Raw genomic sequence first — 19,322 nt, 5'->3', positions numbered from 1 at the left:
CTCATGTTTTTTTCTGACTCTAGACCCCATACTCTATCCACCTGGCTGTCCTAAGGTAAATGACTTATGATATTGATAATAAAAATAATAATCATATATGTATAGTGCTTTAAGGCTTAGTAGGTAGCTAGGTGGTACAGATAGAGCACTAGATTTAGCATTTAGAAGCTCTGTGTTCAATTCCTGCTTCAGACACTTACTAGCTGTGTGACCCTGAACAAATCACTTAACCTCTGTGGCTGTCAGTTTCCTTATCTGTTAAAGAGGTTTACTAATAGCAATAATAACTCCCAAGGGTGTTGGGAGGATCTAATGAAATAACACCCAGGAAGTACTTTTTAATCCTTACAGTATACCATATAAGTACTAACTCTTCATTATATCATTATATCATTTGATCCTTCCAATATCTGATTACATTAGAGCTATTATTATCCTCAGTTTTATAGGCAAGGAAAGTGAAGCTGAGAGAAGTTATGTCACTTTGCTAGAAGGCACTTGAAGTCAGCCTTTCATACTTTAAGTCTAATATTCTTTCCAAAATGGAGCCCAAGGTCTGGGCTGTTTGAATTAAAAATTTTTGTTTTTATCTTCATTACTCTATTTGGAGTTTTCTTGGCAACATTTATTACTTCCTCCTCCAGCTCATTTTGCAGATGAGGAAACTGAGGTAAATAGGGTTTGTGCCCATAGTGGCACAGCTAGTAAATGTCTGAGGCCAGATTTGAACTCAGGAAGATGAATCTTCCTGTCTCCAGGCCTAGTTCTTTATCCACTATGCCACCTAACTGCCCATATTGGATTGAAAATATCTGTCTGAAGTAGGGTAGAGGTAATGGCTATGGGCACAGCATTGAAGGAAGTGGGAGAGGCAGAAGGGAGTCAGTGAAACTTCTTGAGCAGGGGAGTGGCATAGCTTCACATGTGGTAGATCATTAATGGCACATAGAATCTTAGATCTAGAAATAGAAGAATACTCAAAGACCCTCTAGTCAAAGCATCTCATTTTGCAGACAAGGAACCTAAAGTTCAGAGAAATTGAGACAGGCCATGATTGCTTTTAAGTCAAAATCTTTGTCTTCAATTATTCTATGGGTGATCTTGCAGCAGAGAGATAAAGATTATCCTATGTGACTCTGAAGGGCAAAATTAGAAGCAATGGTTGGAAATTAAAGGGTAGGGGGAAAATTTTGGCTTAGCTAGAGCTAATGATTAGAACTTCTAAAGAATTTGTTGCCTCAAGTTAGTAAGCTCCCACAGTCCCTGGAAGTCTTTAAGCATATGCTTCTAGGAAATTGTACATAGGATTCAGACTTGAAACAAATGTTTCCAGTTTATTAAACTATTTCACATGATCCCATCTTCAGGACAACCCCACTGATGTGCAACACCAGGCAGATGCCATTCATTATTCCAAATTTCCAGGTAAGGAATCTAAAGCTCAGAGAGAAGCATTGACTTACCTAAGGTCACACAGCTAGTAAGTGACAAGGCAGGGATAAACCGTGTTTTCTCACTCCAGGTCCAGGGCTTTTGTCATGACTATACTTGCCAAACCACTCCGAACACTAGATTTATTTACTACATGTGCCTTCTAGGAAATGCTACCCATGATCTTCTAAGACTACAACATTATGATTTCTTCTCTAATATAGCAGTTGCAGCCTCTAGGTAGGATGCTGAATTCTCAAATCACACTCCAGAGGTCACTTTGCAAATGGTCAGACCTATCAGAAAGGGTTTGTCTCCTTCCTAGCTGTTTGCACCATTTTCTCCACCACATCTCTGTAGTTTCCTATTTCCAAATTGACCCTCTCTATTCAGAGAGGCTGGAAAGGGCTAAATTCAGAGCAACAAGGGCTGAGACAAAGAACTCTCACCCGAAAATCCGGAGACCTTGTTTGGGCCCTTCAATATGTCATGGAAGGTTACTACATTACAGCTGTAATTTTTAAGTCTTTCGATTTGTTGCTGTTTTTCAACAGATACCTAGGTGTCACAGTGGATTGAATGTTGGACCTGGAGTCAGGAAGACATGCATTCAAAGAGAGCCTCAGATACTTACTAGCTTTGTGATTCTGCACAAGTCACTACCTCAGTTTCTTCAACTATAAAGTGGGAATAATAATAGGACCTCTCTCCCATGGTTGTTTCGTGGCTTAAAGGAGATAATATTTGTAATGTGCTCAACATAATTCCTGGTACATAGAAGGCATTTAATAAATGTTTGCTTCCTTCTTTTCTTGCTCTCAGTCTATTAGGACATAGAGTTTTCTCTGAAATAAGGCTGTTATTAAGGAGAGCACTTTGTAAACCTAAAGGGGCTTTATGCCTGTGAGACTAGGGGATATCCTCTCCCTGAGGCTATTCTCCCATTGACCTTGGATTCACCAAAGCTTACTTAGGGAAAAGGAACCCTTTCCAAAAAGGTCCCAGTCAGGAGAAGTTATGAAGTCTAAAAATCTCAATGTATCTCTTTAATTACTCTTTTTGTGTGTATGAGGCAATTGGGGTTAAGTGACTTGTCCTTAGTCACACAGCTAATGAGTGTTATGTATCTGAGGTCGGACTTGAACTCAGGTCCTCCTGATTCCAGGGCCAGTACTCTATCCACTGTACCACCTAGCAGCCCTCTCAGTGTATCTCTTTATTTTTAATTTAATTTAATTTTTTTTCAAACAACTGGGGTTAAGTGATTTGCCCAGGGTCACACAGCTAGTAAGTGTCAAGTGTTTGGTCTGAGGCCGGATTTGAACTCAGGTCCTCCTGACTTCAGGGCCGGTGCTCTATCCACTGGGCCACCTAGCTGCCCGAATGTATCTCTTTAAACAGCTGGGAGTGTCACTTATACAAGCTCCCTTCACCCTTCTGGGAGCTTGTGAAACACCCCAATGCCTCTTTAATCATCTCTCTTATGTCATATAGAATTTAAGTGAGCAATTCACTAGGATCATTATATCACCACTCCATGCTCTGATCAGACATACCCAAGGTGAGGATGTAGGTAGGTGGAGGAAAGCCAAGAACTCTTCTGGATGTCCAGTATGTATTACCTTTGGGCAGTGGTGTCAATCAAACTCAAATTGTATGGGGAGCCACTAACCATAAGGATCCCTATGGATAGTTTTAAAATGTAATATTTTATTTTATTGTTTTTTTTTATTCATTTTATTAAATATTTCCCAATAACATTTTCATCTAGTTCAGGCCCACTAGGGAGTGCTATGGGCTGTGTGTTTGACACCTCTGCCCAAGGTTATAGAATTCCTTAAAATGGGGATGGGGAAGGCTGACATATTTCCCAAAGACTGACTATAATAATAGCTACAATAGAAGTAGTATGATTACTTTATCATCTCATGATAAACAGTAATTGTACGATAATAAAATTAAGTTTTCTAAGAGAGCAGAAACGAGGAATAAGAGCATCCCATGCATGTACAAAGTCTCTGAGGTGGGAGACACGATGCCATGGAAGGCAGAAGACAGTAGGCCTGTTTGGCTGGAACATAGAAGACAGGAAGGGAAGGAGGGGGCTTAATGGAAAATCTGTCTGGGAAGATACTTTGATATATCCTGTGCCTGTGGGTCCCAAGCGAGGATTATCATAGGATTTACTTCTGTCTTTTGGCATCTTTCCTTTAAAAATATTGCATAAACCAGCTATGGGAGACAATGTCTCAGGAGGAATGCTAAAAGCTTACAGGGCATTATTTTTCTTGTCCATTTAATATATTAGCAATGATAGAACTGTGTAGAAAGGTGTTCTAATTTGTTTCTCAGCCCACCTGTATTCCAGGGTGGATGAGAAGCCAACAGAATTGATTTTATATGTAATCAACCTTTCACAGTTTATGATATGAACTCAATCACAGTGAAAAGGTGTCAGATTGAAACTGCAGGCTTTTGAAGTCAGCTATTTATATACACATGAACTTCCACAGCATGGAAAGTGGCAGGGAACACTCCTAAGGACCAAAAGGAATGGAGGGAGGAGAGGCAAGGGGCACTTGGGCCATGCAACCTACTAGGTCCCTTCTAATTCAGAGAATCTCTAACTGGAAACAGTCTGGGACAGTGGAAAGGGTCCTGACATTTTTTTTTTTAAGGATTGATACTGACAAGCTAGAATGCATCCAAAAGAGAACAAATGACACCCATTCATTCAATATATATTTAGGAAATTTCTAGGATATAGAGAGAGTGGTGTTAAGTGTTTGGGGAAATATAACCTTTAGGATCATAAGGGGACTTGAATCTATGTGGTACCAGGATCAGTTAAAGGAATTAGAAATACTTAGCCTAGATAACATAAGACATAGGGAGCCATTGATCAAATGTTTGAAGAGCTATCTTATGGAAGAAAGAGTAGATTTGTCTTGTGCGTTCCCAGACAATCAGACTAGGGAACAAAGGATCAGTGTTGCAGAGAGGGATATTTTGGCTGGATACAAAAGGAAAAAAAAAAGCCTTAACAATTAAAACTGTCCAAAAGTGTGTGTGTGTGTGTGTGTGTGTGTGTGTGTGTGTGTGTGTATGGGAGGTGGGGGGGCACTATCATGAAAAGCTTTTTTTGTTTGTTTCTCATCACTGGTATTTTTCAAGAGAAAGCTGGACAATACATAGCTGGGAATGTTGCAGAAGGGATTTCTGTTCAACTACAGGTAAGCGTGGAAGACCTCCAATATATTTTTAAAAAAATAATATTTATTGCTATTATTTTGAATTTAACAAACAACAAACATGAGCATTTCCATGTAAAAGAACAAGAAAAAAACATTTTATGTGAAACTGCAGTTCTCTATTATGTACAGCTTGCTTTTAAAAGTGTATAGTAAATTTAACAAGTTACTTTCAAAGCTATCTTATTTATTGGTCTCTCTTTAACTTCATTCTATTTTCTTCTGTGCATTAAAAAATGTGTAACTGACTCTTTTTTCTACTTTCTTATTATCAATATTATTTGATCCTCTCTCTCTCCAAGATCTACTGTTCTCTCTCCATCCCTCCAAAAAATAGAAAATGAAAACGACAACAACAACAACAATAAAAGCTCACCTTGTAAAAAATAAGTGTGGTTAAGAAAAACAAGGGCATGTATTAGCCATGTCTGAAAACGAATGTCTCATCCTATACTTCTACTCCATCACCTCTCACCAATTATCAGTCTTCAGGAGTTAATGTTGGTCAGAATTCTTAAGTTTTGCAAATTATCTTTCATTACAAATCTGTAGTTATATTAACTGGTCTCCTGGTCTTGCTTACTTCACTCAGCATCAGTTCATATAAATCCTCAAAGATTTCTCTGAATCCATTTTTAAATAGTCTCTAACAACACAACAATACTTTTACATTCAAATATCATAATTTGTTAGTCCCATATTGATGGGCACATTCTTAATTTCCAGATTTTTGCTATAACATAAAGTACTGCTATAAAATATTTGCATGTATGAGTCATTTATCTCTTTCTTTGATTTCTTTGGGGTTTATGCCTAATAATGTTATATCTGTATGAAAGAATTATGTAAGGTTTAGTAACCTTTGAATATAGTTTTAAATTTCGTTCCAGAATAATTGGACCAATTCATAGCTTTAACAGTATATTTGTATGCCTGTTTGCCCACAACACCTCCAACAATTGTCATCTTCCTTTTTTGTTAACTTTGCTGTTAATGGATTGAGGTAGAGTTTCAGAGTTGTTTTAACTTCCATTTATCACATCATTAGTGATTTGGAATATTTTTCCTTTTGCCTGCTAATATGTTTCATTTCATCTTTGAGAACTGCCTGTTCATATATTTTAGTCATTTTTTATGATAATGCATTTTTCTGATATAAAGTTCTATAATTCTGTAACTTGGAATTGAGACCTAGATTTGTTACTTACTAGATGGTTGACTATAGCCAACCCCCTGATTTCACCTCTCCCAGACTCTGTTTCCACATCTTAGTAACCAAGAAGAAAAAGGATCTGAAAAGGCAGAGGGAAATCCTGATGTATATGAGGAAGGAGATTGCAAGGTAGAAGAATATCAAACAGAAGAGAAAGGAAAGAAGATGTACCACCAAATGCCTGTAGGTAGGAAACTCATTTAAAGCTCTTCTTGAAGGGAATATTCTGAGGAAAAAGTCGCTACTTATCACCTAGGAAATGGTGATGTAGATAGCATATATATAATGTTTTGCAAATCTGAAAGCACAATATAAATGCTTGCTACCATCATCATCATTAGAAAGTTCTGTCAGATGGGAGTTTGTCCTTTAAGGATGGGGGGAGGTGAAAAAAGATAAATTGTGCTCTTCTCTAATTCCTCAGTTGTTAGCACCTCTTTTTTAAATTGTTTGGTATTACTTAGTATAGACTTTCTTTTTAAAATTTTAATTTCATTTTAAAATTATTAAGCATTTATTTTTCTCCTACTTCCCATATCAATTGTGTGTATGTGTGTCTGTGATAGAGAGAGAGAACCCCTATTTTACATATTCACAATCAAGCCAAATTCCTACATTAGTCACGCCTCCAAATATGCCTCTCATTCTGCATATTAGTTCAACTTCTTTCCATTATGAAGTGGGCATTGTTCTTCAGCATTAAGTCTCTGGAATCATGGTTGATCATTGTGTTGATCAGAATTGTCTTTTAGAATTCTCAATTTTATAATATGGAAGTTATAGTATTAATTCATTAAACCTTGAGCTATGTAGATGTATCAGGTAGTTGTATAGGGGTAGGGAAGAATTGAGCTATATTATTTCCTTTTATTCCACTATCTTGGTTCAGTTCTCTAATATGTCCTTTCTTATACATATCATTCCCCTTCCACATGTTTCCTGGTAGCTCCATGGAAGCAAAGGATTGATTTGTTTCTCTTTGTAAGGAACTAAGCTGAGTGCTGATAATTTCAATGTCTCTCTCTCCCTCTCTTTCATACATGTATTACTAGACCTCTGATCTTATTGATATAAGGAATTTCAACTGAGGAAACTCCTCCTAACAATTCAGAGTAGTTTCTGTTCTAGGTGGTAGTCAAATTAAAGTAGACATTATTGCTAAAGCATCAGTGATCTTTGAAGAATCATGGAAAATAGGAGATGTTCTGAAGATTAGGTAAGAACATAAGTTGTCGCTATGTTCAACAACAACAAGTAAAAAAAGAAACGGGGATAATCTGTAAACTATAGCCTAGGTGGTTATATTTGGTTCCTGTTCAAATACTGGAGCATTTTTGTTTAATGGACATCTAGAAAAGGAAACATTGATAACCCATGAGGTAACATGGCATCTTCAGGGTTGTCTCATAGATATAGCTTACCTAAATATTAGATTTAAAATTTGACAAAATCTCTCATGTTATTCCTATGGAAAAGATAGAAAGATTTGGGCTAATTTTCAAATTAATAAATGATCAAAATATATGAATAGGTAATTTTTTAAAGGATTAAATACAAGTCATTATCCATATGAAAAATGCTCTGAAGTCCTAATAATTACAGAAATGCAAACTGAAACAATCCCGTGGTTCTACTTCATACCTATCATATTGGTAAAGTTGACAAAAAGGGAAAATGATGAAAAATGGATAGGTCATGGGAAAACAGGTACATTAATGCACTCTTTGTGCAACTGTGAACTGATCCATCCATTTGGGAAAGCAATTTATAGGTATGACCCCAAAGGTATTTAATGTGCTTACACTTTGATCCATTGATACTAATATTAGGGCTATACTCCAAAGAGATAAAAGAAAGAGGAAAAGAATCCATATGTACAAAAGAATCCATAGCAGCTCTTTTTTGTGGTGGCAAAGAATTGAAAATTAAAGTATGCTCATTAATTAAGTATGGCAGAACAAGGTATGGCATATGAATGTGATGGGATACTATTGTGCTATAAGATATAATGTAGGAGACACTTTTAGAAAAGCCTGAGGAGACTTTGATAAACTGATAGAGTGAAGTTATAAGAACCAGGAGAATCATTCATAACCTAACAAAAATAAAGATAAATAATTTCAAAAGACTAGAACTCTGATCATAATAATGATATCTAGCATTTATGTCTTTAAGATTTGCAAAACTTTTTACGCGTTATGTTATTCAATTCCCCAAACAACTCTATGACGTAGAGTTCTTCCCATTGTTCTTCCCATTGTTCTTCCCATTATAGAGGAAGATTGACCAATGTAATCATCAACCACAGTTCTACAGGACTCATGATTAACCATGCACCCACCTACTGATAGAGAGGTGATGGATGAAAAATGCAGATTGACAATTTGAGACTTTTTCTTTTGGACATTACCAAGGAATACAAGAATTGTTTTGTTTTATTATGATAACAAGGGTTTTATTTTTCTTCCTTTCTCAGTTGGAGTGGGGAGAGTATGAAGGAGGTGGTGGGAAGAAGATGAAAGGAATTTTATTGGTTAAATATGAAAAAATAATTTAAAAACAAGTATATGGGTTAGGTGATTATATGATTAGATGTATTCATAATTTTTGGGTATCTGGATTCAAAGATTAACTTGAGTCAAGTTAAACTAACCAAAGATGGTTCAACTTAAACTTGAAAGTAAGTCTCTAGGGGAGTGCTTCAGGCCTACTTACTGATTTCATTAATATCTTGAATTAAACAAATATATGGCATGCTTATCAGATTTGAAGATAATACAAAATTTCAAGGTATAGTTAATGACCCTGGATGACCAAGACAGAATCTGAAACAACCCTGACAGTGTAACAAATTGGTCTGAATTAAATGAGATAAAATCTAGTAGGAATATATGGAAAGTCTTTTACTTACATTTCAATAATCAAGTTCACATGATCAAGGGAAGAGAAGGCATAGCTAGATAATAATACAGCTTATAAAGATCTGGAGATTTTGATGGGTTGCAAGCTCAATGTGAGTCAAAGTTGTTATATGGCAGCCAATCAAGAATCATTAAGCTAGGCTGAGTCAGCAGAATTATCAGGAATAAGGAAGCAATAGTGCTTTGGTACATATATCATGGTCAGACCATATTTAGAGTGGGTTCAGTTCTGGGCACATTTTGAGGGTTATTGATAAGCTATAGAATATTTGAATATAGAATATTTGAAACAAAGCCACCTAGAGGAGGGGATGAGAATTGCTCTGCTTTGGCCCAGAGGGCAAAACTAGCAGAAACATTGAGAAGTTTTAGAGAAAGTTAAGGTTTCTATAAGGAAAACAATTAAGATGTTCTCCCTCATTGAAGATCTTCCAGAAAAAAAAAAAATACTTGGTGATTATTTGTTAGATATATTTTAGAGGTATAGACTGGACTAGATTTTGAAGTCTCTTCAAAATCTGAAATTCTGTGATGCTATAACCTGTAAAATAGGGATAATAATGTCTTACCTTTCTCAAAGATTACTGTGAGGAAAGCACTCTCAGAGTGCTATATAAATGTGAACCATTACTATTATCTCTATTGCTACATCCCAGCACTTGGCGCAGTGCCTGCCATATCATTGAGACTTAATAAATACTTATTTATTCATTGATCAATTTTTCAAGAAATCTTGCACTATGTTTTCATGTGCAAGGAGAAAAAAAAAAAGGAGATGGTCCTTTAAGGAGACATTGTATTCTAAGCAATCAAATGCTTTTATAGTCAACAAAAAATAAACACAATGAGATCTTTTATTTTAGTATATCCTGTGACTGCAAAGATGTGGCCTACCAGATTAATATATGAAATCCAACTTCTGACTCCCAGTTCAGCATTCTTTCTATGAAGTCCTACTGCCTCTTTAAAAAACAACAAAAAAGCAAATAAACCCATTTATCCCAAACAGTAGTAAAACTGACATCAGAGAAGTATACACAGGAGAATGTAGACCAGATAAGACACAGAATAAATGAAGTTTCCCAATAGGAATGAGATAACAGAAAGAGAGAGAGAGACAGAGACAGAGACAGAGAGAGACAGAGAGACAGAGACAGAGAGAGACAGAGACAGAGAGAAACAGAGACAGAGACAAAGACAGAGAGGCTCAGACTTCATCCAACAGAAAATTCCCTAAAGTGTCTAATGGAAGAAGCTGGAAATAGTGACAAGATAAGGTTTCCAGATTCTCTACTTGTTGTTCTATTCCCCACCCGCCTCCAAAACTCTTTCCCTTCATGGACCTAAGAAAATCTGTAACTGCAGTTTTTGACCAGGTTCTCTCTTCTCTCCAGCTCTCACCAACTCCACCCCTTATGTAGGTATGGATATCAGCTATAACTTGGCATTTATATGCTTAAGGTAAGGAATAGGAGGTGGGTACCAGGGAAAGATTTGACTCTGGGTTTGACCCCTGTAGGGGAAGAAGAAGACCTTTAGATATCCAAAGGTTTCTATATTTCCAGAAGACTCTTTGGGGAAAAGGAGCAGAGGGAATTTGGGGGCTTGGGAGTAGGCTGTCTTTGGAGGTGAAATGAATCCTAGAATGAAGCCATGCTTTCTTAAGTCAAACAAACTGAAGTTCACCTCAGGTAGCATTGCATTGTTATGGAAGCATTCTCTAGTTCAGTACTGTTAATATCATTTATATTTCAGCAATCTGAAGCAAAGGACTGTTCAGACTTAGTTACTAATTAAGGCTCCAACTCATGTTTGGTGGTGATGGTAAGGAAGCCCTATGTGAAAGAGATGGAAATTCTCCTCCCTTTTATAATAAATCATCCCATCAGTGTTCTATTATATTCAACCATACATATAAGGAGACATCCTTCTAAAAGACTAATAGGAAGGTGAGATCAAGGGGATGTTTGAATACTTGCTGTTTTTTTTTCCCCCTAGGTCTACTGTTATGCTTGTTGAATGTAGGTCTCAGGAGAATATCTGGGTCTTGGGTAATAAGTCAATATGTTTTCCCTTTCTTGTCATTTAAACAAACAGCAGTTTGCTTCATTGATAATCATTGTTTGACCTCTTCAAAGATGAAAATATAGATCTCGTTTATGTTCCCTACATAGGCATTGGGGTGCAGTAGAAAGTGACATTAGCTTTCACAGAATTTCAGTTTCAAAGTTGAAAGGGACCTCAGTGGCCATCTAACTTAATTCATAAATATAAATTAGAATTTCCTGTCCAACACAGCAGAAAAGTGCTTTTCCGATAAAGGGGAAGGCACCATCTTCCAAGTCAACACATTGTACTTTGATGGTAACTCAAGGTGAGGCCGTTTTTCTTCATATGAAATGCACATATACTTTTTTGGGTTCCACTATTCTTTCTGTCTTCTGGGATGAAATAGAACAAGCTCACTTTCTTCTATATAACAAATCTTTAAATACTCTAGAACAGTGAAACTGTCCCACCTGATTCTCCTCTGGAAAATAACCTGTTTTCTTCAATGATCCTCAAGTGACATGAAGTTGGAACGCTTCACCCTCCTGGTTGCCCTTCACTGAACATTGTCTGGCTAACTGATGTGTTTCCTTAGATGTGGTGTTTGAACTGAATACAGTACTCTAGGAGTGGTCTGACTACCTGACCACATTCTGTCTCTTCTATTGTAAGCTATGATTCTTTAATGGAGATCAAGATTTCATTAGCTTCCCCTCTCGTCCCTCCCCCATATAATGTTGTTGACAAATAGTGAGTCTGTAGAGTATGTAAACTCACAGATTTTTTTTCAGACAAGTTTAATCAAACCACATTGTACTTGTGAAGTTGACTTTTTAAACTAAGTGCAAGACTCTATTGCTATTAACACTCCATCTTATTAGAAACAGTCTGATGTTCTAGCCCAGCAAAAATCTTTTTGTAGCCTGACAGTTGTTTAATAAGAATTCCATGTATTCCCTTATCCAGAGTATTGATACTGACACGCTGAATAGCCAATATCTCTGCGGCCCCTCATCCAAGCTCACATTGGATTCATTAACGACAATATTTTTGTGGTGGTCATTAAACCAGCTCCAAATCCATCTAGCAGGATGGTGCAGTGGAAAGATCACTAGATTTGGAATCCCAGGTTCAAATCCTGCCTCTGACTACCCGTAAAATGTTGGGCAAATCATAAAGCCACTCTGGATTTCATTTTTCTCACTTACACAAAGTGGAGTTTGGACCAGATGGCCTCAAAGCAAGGTTCTCTCTGACTATTAATCTACGATCTTAGTTATACTGTGGTCTAGCCCAAGAATGTCAAGCTAAAATAGAAATGGATCCCTGCAGGCCACTTACTGATTCAGAAATCACAAATTAACATTATGTTTTATTGTATTTTTATTTATTTTTTAAAATATTTTCCAATTACATTTTAATTTAGTGTGGCTTATTGCCCACATGAGTTTGACACCCATGTTGTATCCCTCCTCTTTCCTACAATTATAACATGAGAGTCACTGTTGAATCTTTGCTAAAGACTAGATAAACTCTTTCTCTATACGTATATATGTATCTGTGTATATGTGTGTATATGAATGTAGTTTATATAAAAGAAAAGAAAACATAAAATGTATTTTAAAAATAAAGATAGAACTTCAACAACTTTGTAGAAGAACAAGATTGGCTTTGATTACTAGTAGAATGCTAAACTATACACACACACACATATATATACACACATATATATACAATACATACATATGTATTCTTTCCCCTGACACCTCTGCCACTCCCTTCTGAGATACTAAAAGAAGAAAAAAGTCACAAAACTAAGTAAGGTCTCAAAGTGATATTTGTAAGGCACAACTCAGGCCACATTACTTCCCTGCTTGGTAAAGTCTGGTGGTTCTCTGTTGCTTCTGAGATCAAATACAAACTCCTTTGCCCTTTAAAGCTCTTTATAATCTGCACTCAATCTATTTGTCTATTCTTAACATTTAATTCCTCCTCATACATTTGTCTATTTGCTAATTTTCATTCAGTTCAATTACAATTATCCCTTCCCCATTACAACTTTCCCCATTGTGGTTTCAATATATGGTGGGTTGGCACAAGAAATTAAATGGTAATTTTTTGGGAATTTTGCAGAAACCACAGATGACATGCAAAGGCCAACAGATGACAAATAAAAAATTTAGAAACCCAGTAATGCATAAAATATATGTATGGCATTGTATGATATCAACATACTTTATCTTTTAGTACCACAAATGTACATAATTTATTTTTTAAAGTTAAAATAAGTAAAAAGTTTTAGTTGTTGAAAAGAAGGTGAAAGCCGGCAGATAACACACAAAAGCTAGAAATGCAGAGATATCTTAAAAATTTTATTAACTCATAAATGCATAAAATATATGTACTGTTTTGTATATTACCTGTACAATATATATTTTACTGCTCAATAACATAAATTAACACCTGCACAATTTTTTTTCTTAAAATTAAATTTGTAGCAAATGAACTGTGGTTCTACATGCTGGTTTGGATATACTGAGCATAATATCTCATGGTATCTCCCAGTGATCTTTGCATCTTGAGTTTTTCTTGTCTTGTGTCATTTAGCCTGTGACCAAATACTTCACCCAAATTTTACCATAAGATACTATAAACACCCCATAAAAGAAAAAAAAAAATTCAGACTTCTTCTCTGGTACTGAGGGAAGACCAAAAAATTTTACACAGATTTTCCAGATCACTATACCCTTAACCCCTGAGATGTGGAAGAGACAACTGTAATCCCCTTTCTTTGTGCCTTTGCACAGGCTGTCTGCCATGCCCAGAAAGCACTCCTGCCTTCTCACCACTAACTCTTGGAGTACCTTTTGTTATTCACTTGTGTCCAACCCTTTGTGATCCCGTGGACCATAGCACTCCAGGCCCTTCTATCCTCCACTATTTCCTGAAGTCTGTCCCAGTTCATTTTTATTTCTACTATGACACCATCTGTCTACCTCATCCTCTGCCACCCCCTTCTTTTTTGCCTTCAGTATTTCCCAACATCAGGTTCTTTTTCATTATGTCTTCTCATTATGTGGCCAAAGTATGTAAGCTTTAGTTTCAGTATATGTCACCTTCCTTCAAAGCTTGATTCAAATGCCAACTGCTATGTAGCATCTTTCTTGAATCCCTCAATGATGTTACCTCAACTCATTTCAACTCTGAAGATGCCTTTCATTTACTATGAAATTGTATCAACTTCCGTGGATACACATCTCCACCACCCTTCACCCTCCCCAGAGAATGGAAACTCCTTGAGAGGAGGGGCTATTTCACTTTTGTCTTCGTATCTTCAGTGCCTAGAACAGTGCTAGCACATAGTAGGTGTTTAATAAATGATTATTAATTGGCCTGTAGTTTGCAGATTCCATTTCCTTCCCTTTTTATTTTATTGTATTTATTTTTTTTTTAAATCAGGCCACCATTTATCCTGTATCAGTCCTAAGATGCCTCTCTCATTATCCACCCTCAATCTAGTATTGTTAAGTGGCTCAATACTTATCCTACCAGTTCTAGGTCCTTGGGTGTGGCCTTTTGACTGAGTCCAAGTTTTACAGAACAAATGCTTTTATTAAAAGGATTTGTTCTGTGAAGTTTAGAATTCAGCCAAAGGGCTGCACTTGAAGACCTAGAGGGCCACATGTGGCCTCGAGGCCAGAGGTTCCCTGCTCCTACACCAGTTCTTTCAATGCCAGAAATTATAGTTCATCTGGGTCAGTTTACTTGAATTTATCCAGTACCACTAGTTGCTTTCTTGCTTGTCTTGGGTATCAACTCTCTAATAGAAATTTTTGTTCCATCTGAATTGGAATTCCATGTTCTCCTACTTACGTGTTGTTTGAACTTGATAAGTCATTTAAACTTTCAGTTTTCTCAACCATAAAATGAGGAATTTTGCCTAGATATTTTTCTCCTCCTAGTTCTAAATCCTTTGATTATTCCTTATTTTGGATTGTCTTGACCAATTCTCAACAACATTTCTATGGACAGCTAGAGGTAATCTTAGTGGGAATCTAGTCTAACCCGATAATTTTACAGATGGGACCCAAATAAAAATAAGAGGTTAATGTCTATAAGGTTAAGAAGTTGATCTCAAGAAATTAAACCCAATGAGGTTAAGATGTTAATCCTGAAAAAAAAAAAGAAAGAAAAACAGTGACAGCTAGGTGGCGCAGTGGATAGAGCTCCGGCTTTGGAGTCAAGAGGATCTGAGTTCAAGTCCAGCCTCAGACACATAACACTTACTAGCTGTGTGTGACCCTGGGCCACTTAACCCCATTGCCTAACCAAAAAAAAAAAAAAAGATGTTAATCCTGAATTCAAATGGATAGTAAATTGCAGGGTCAGAATTCAAACTCAGATGCTCTGACTCCAAATACTGCTTATAATCAAGTAGTTGCCTGAAGGAACATTGTATTTCAAGGAATACAGAAGTGGACCTTGGACCAATCTTGAAAATGTCTCCTCCATTCCATAATCTACTCCTCCATGCCACTTGAATTTGTGCATCAGAATTTTCACCATTGTAGATGAATTTTTTTCCTGTTCTTAAGAAAGTACCCATTGGTTGCCCATCTAGTGAAAATATGAAGGGGGGAGGGAGTGAAGAATACCCTTCCATTCAACAGTTAATTCTAGTGTTTTTAGTTGCTGAGTATATTAACACTCAGACCTGACCAGTTTTACTTATTACTGATTATCATTCCTGGAACTATTGCTCTATTTTCAACTCACAGACTATTCACCTTTAGTTGCTATGGAGATGCTACATAGTCTTACTGTAAAACAGTGACCAGAAATTTTTTCTTATAAATCTAAGATTTCTTAGCAACCAAACCAACCCACCAGATCTTTGCTTTCCTCCTATCCACCTACTGCAGCAAATGACAATGTGCTCTCTCTCCTTTACTAGATTATAAGCTTCTTGAGTAAAGAAATGATGTCTTATTTATTTTTGTAACAGTTATAATTTCTGTTTATGTATTTATTTTAAGGATTTAATAAGATAAGAATAAAGATTTAATTTATATATTACTTTACAATTTATATAGTATTGTCAAACTATTATATTAGTTGATCCTCCTGACAATTCTGCAAAGTAAATCATTTTAACATTATGGCTCAATTTTACCAATGAGGAAACTGATTCTCCGAAGGATTAAGTGACTTTATCTAGGATCACACAGAGAATAAGTGGCAGAACCAGAACTGAGATCTATTTCCTTGTCCTTCCATTATTTTGTGCTATGGGATTATTATCATTCCCATTTTAACCAATAAGGAAACTGAGCCTTACAGAAGTTGGATGCCTTGTCTAAATTACACAGCTCCTTTGTATTACAGGAGAGATTAGAGCCCAGATTTTGTGACTCCCTATTCAATTGCTCTTCCTGTAACACCATGCAACCTAGGTGGGCACAGTGGCATAAACAAATGCTTACAGGCAGGAATATACATTTTGTCTGTTTAACTTGATTGGGGTAGAAGGTTTTTAAAGAGGATGATTATATTGAGCAAATATGATTATAGTAACTCTGAACCATCAGATATTATAAACTTTTCCTAATGTGATGCTAATATTTCTTTAATTGGGGGAGTTGGAGCAACAAGGATCACACAGAAATTCTGTGGCCTCAGGGAAGCTCAAATTGGAATATAGCTCCCATTAGAACAAATAAATCTTTTACAAATATATAACTATTTTGAACTTAAGGGAAATAATTAAATAGCCAGCACTAATTATTCCTAGTATTTGTCTATGTAGCATCAGCTCTGATAGCTTCTATCACAGAAGCATTATTGACCCTAAAACCCCAGGGCCTCAACTTCCTCAGTTTTCAAGTTCTTCAGGAATTTGGGCTAGCTTTTTTTCCCCCTCCTAATTCTAAATCCTTTGATTATTCATTATTTTGGTTTATTTCAACCTCATCTCACTTCTCATTTAAAAATTTCTATAGATTTTTTTTGTAAACCTCTCAAAATGCTCCTCATGATTCAATATTTTGATGCATCTCTGAGGTCATCAATCTGTGCATTCCCTTCATTTGTACAGATAACAACCCATCCATGCCTTCTAATTCCATGTTATTCTTGTCCATGGTGATCTATAAGTCCTCGATGGAGGATCTATTCAGCATTCTGGAGGATTTCCTCTGCTTTTTGGGATGTCTGGTGGATACCAGTCAGCAATCTGACTGGCCATCTGTTATGCCTCACTCTTTTTTTTTTATTAGTGGTCCATTACTTTTCCTAGTAATGTATGTGCTCGTTAATCATATTTTTTTTAATTCTTCATTGATAATGGCAACCCATGAGACATAACATCTCTCCAATCTTTAAAAGCTAGATATGTTCTCATTTTCTTGGGTTCAGTTAAGTGTAGACTTGTCTTCAGTAACAGAAAGGTGCAGTTGAAGAAAGAAGAGTATGGCATGCTAAAAAAAGGCCCATACTTACCAACTATATTCTTCCAGTGATGCTGTAGGGCTAAAAGTGTCTCTGAATAATAGTGTCTCTGAAGAGTTAAAGGTGAGGGTTGTTCACAGAGTAATGGAGAAGCTTATGTCCAGTGCTAGAGCACTGCAAAGCATTACCAATGAAAAAGAGAACAACTTAAAAGGTTATCAGAGTGATGTCTGATATTGTCATCATCAACATCATCATCATCATCGTCATCATTATAGCTAGCATTTATATAGCACCTACTATGTGCCTGGGACTGTTAGGTACTTTATAAATATTATCCCAAATGATCTTCACAACAGCCCTAGGTGGTAGATGCTATTATTATTCCCATTTTACCATTGAGAAAATTGAGGCAGACAGAGGTTAAGTGACTTGTCCATGGTCGCAGAACTCGTAAGTGTCTGAGTCAGCATTTGAACATAGTTCTTTCTGACTCCAGGCCAAGTGCTCTATACACTGTACCACTGAACTGCCACAATATGAAAAGATGTCACTGACATAATGAGAATGAGCGGTACTTGTTGAACAGTCATTGTGCTGGATGTCATGCCAGATTAAATAGGAAAGGCCCCAAGAATATTTGTGGAGGATTTCCTGGTTGGCATGGATTAGAGTCCATGAAGACTTGGGTGGGTTTCAGTTGGCCTCATTGGAGAAATTATTTTTGCATTCATAGAAGATTAAAGAAGAAATAAGGTTTGTACACTCAACTTTACTCTCAACTAAGACCTACTCTAATGTCTCACAGTGATGTGAAAAATGACCTTGCTGTCTTGAACACGATATTAATAGAACATAAGATCTGGCAGGTCCTACTAAGGTAGAAAAGATTCAGGTATAAACCTAGAGATAGATTGGTCCTCTTTGTCAACCTTGGTTTTTCTAAAAGGGATCATGTGTGATCTTTATTCATTTAGAGGAAAATCTCTTATCTTTGAGCTACTTTGATAATTGGTCCCTTAACATTTTAAAAATGGTGTAATATCCAGCACACGTTTCTTTAGGTCCTGCTACTCCTCATGTCTTCATCTTAAGTTCCACAGACTTTTCCTCACAAGATATCTTGGGTACTAGAGGTATCCAAATTTAGTGGTTCCATTAACATTGGTGAAGAGAAAAAGATGACAAATGTTGGGAAATCGGTTCCTTTTACACATAACTCTAGTTTCATCTACAAATGCCCTTGGGGTGAGCTGGCTTATCTGGATCTCATGTTTAGCTATTTTTTCAGACACTCAGTCAATGAATTAACAAACATTTATTAAGCACCTAGAATATGCCAGTCATTGTGCTAAGCATTAAGGATATAAAGAAAGGCAAAAAAAAAAAAAACAAACCAAAAAAAAACAGCTCTTGCTCTTAAGTAACATAGGGAGTATTAGGGGGAGAACATGCAAACAACTAAGTACAAACAAGCTATATACAGGATAAATGAAAATAGCAAAGCAAAGGAAGGTGTCAATATTTAGGGAGATCAAGAAAGGCTTCTTGTAAAAGGAGGGATTTATTTGAGACTCGAAGGATGCCAGGGAAGTCAGGAGGCAGGGATGAAGAAGGAGAACATTCCATGCATGAAGAGAAAATACCCTGGAGTTGAGAGATGGAGTGTACTTGCTTAACAAATGTTTGTGCACTTGAACTGTCCATTTTGCATTGATTAAATTTCTCTATAAAATGGTGGTAGAATCAATACTTTTTAAAACTTTGGTTCATTTTCTATTTTCCTGCACCTATTTAACATGTTCAAACAGGTCATATTAGAGCTGCTGAAATTCTACTTAGTATCTTTCTCTTTTATGCTAATATGACATTTATTTTAACCTTCACTCTAGTCATTAATTCATTCATTTATTCAACAAGTATTTATCAAGTGACTGTGAAAGGCACTGTGCTAGGCACTGGGGATGCAAAGATTAAAACCAAGCAGTTCCCACCCTCAATAAGTTTGTA

The sequence above is a fragment of the Vombatus ursinus genome, unplaced genomic scaffold (assembly GCF_900497805.2).
Source record: "Vombatus ursinus unplaced genomic scaffold, bare-nosed wombat genome assembly UNPS02014973.1, whole genome shotgun sequence".
NCBI lineage: Eukaryota > Metazoa > Chordata > Mammalia > Diprotodontia > Vombatidae > Vombatus > Vombatus ursinus.
The sequence above is the reverse complement of the archived record's forward strand: the minus strand, read 5'-3'. Positions refer to the sequence as shown.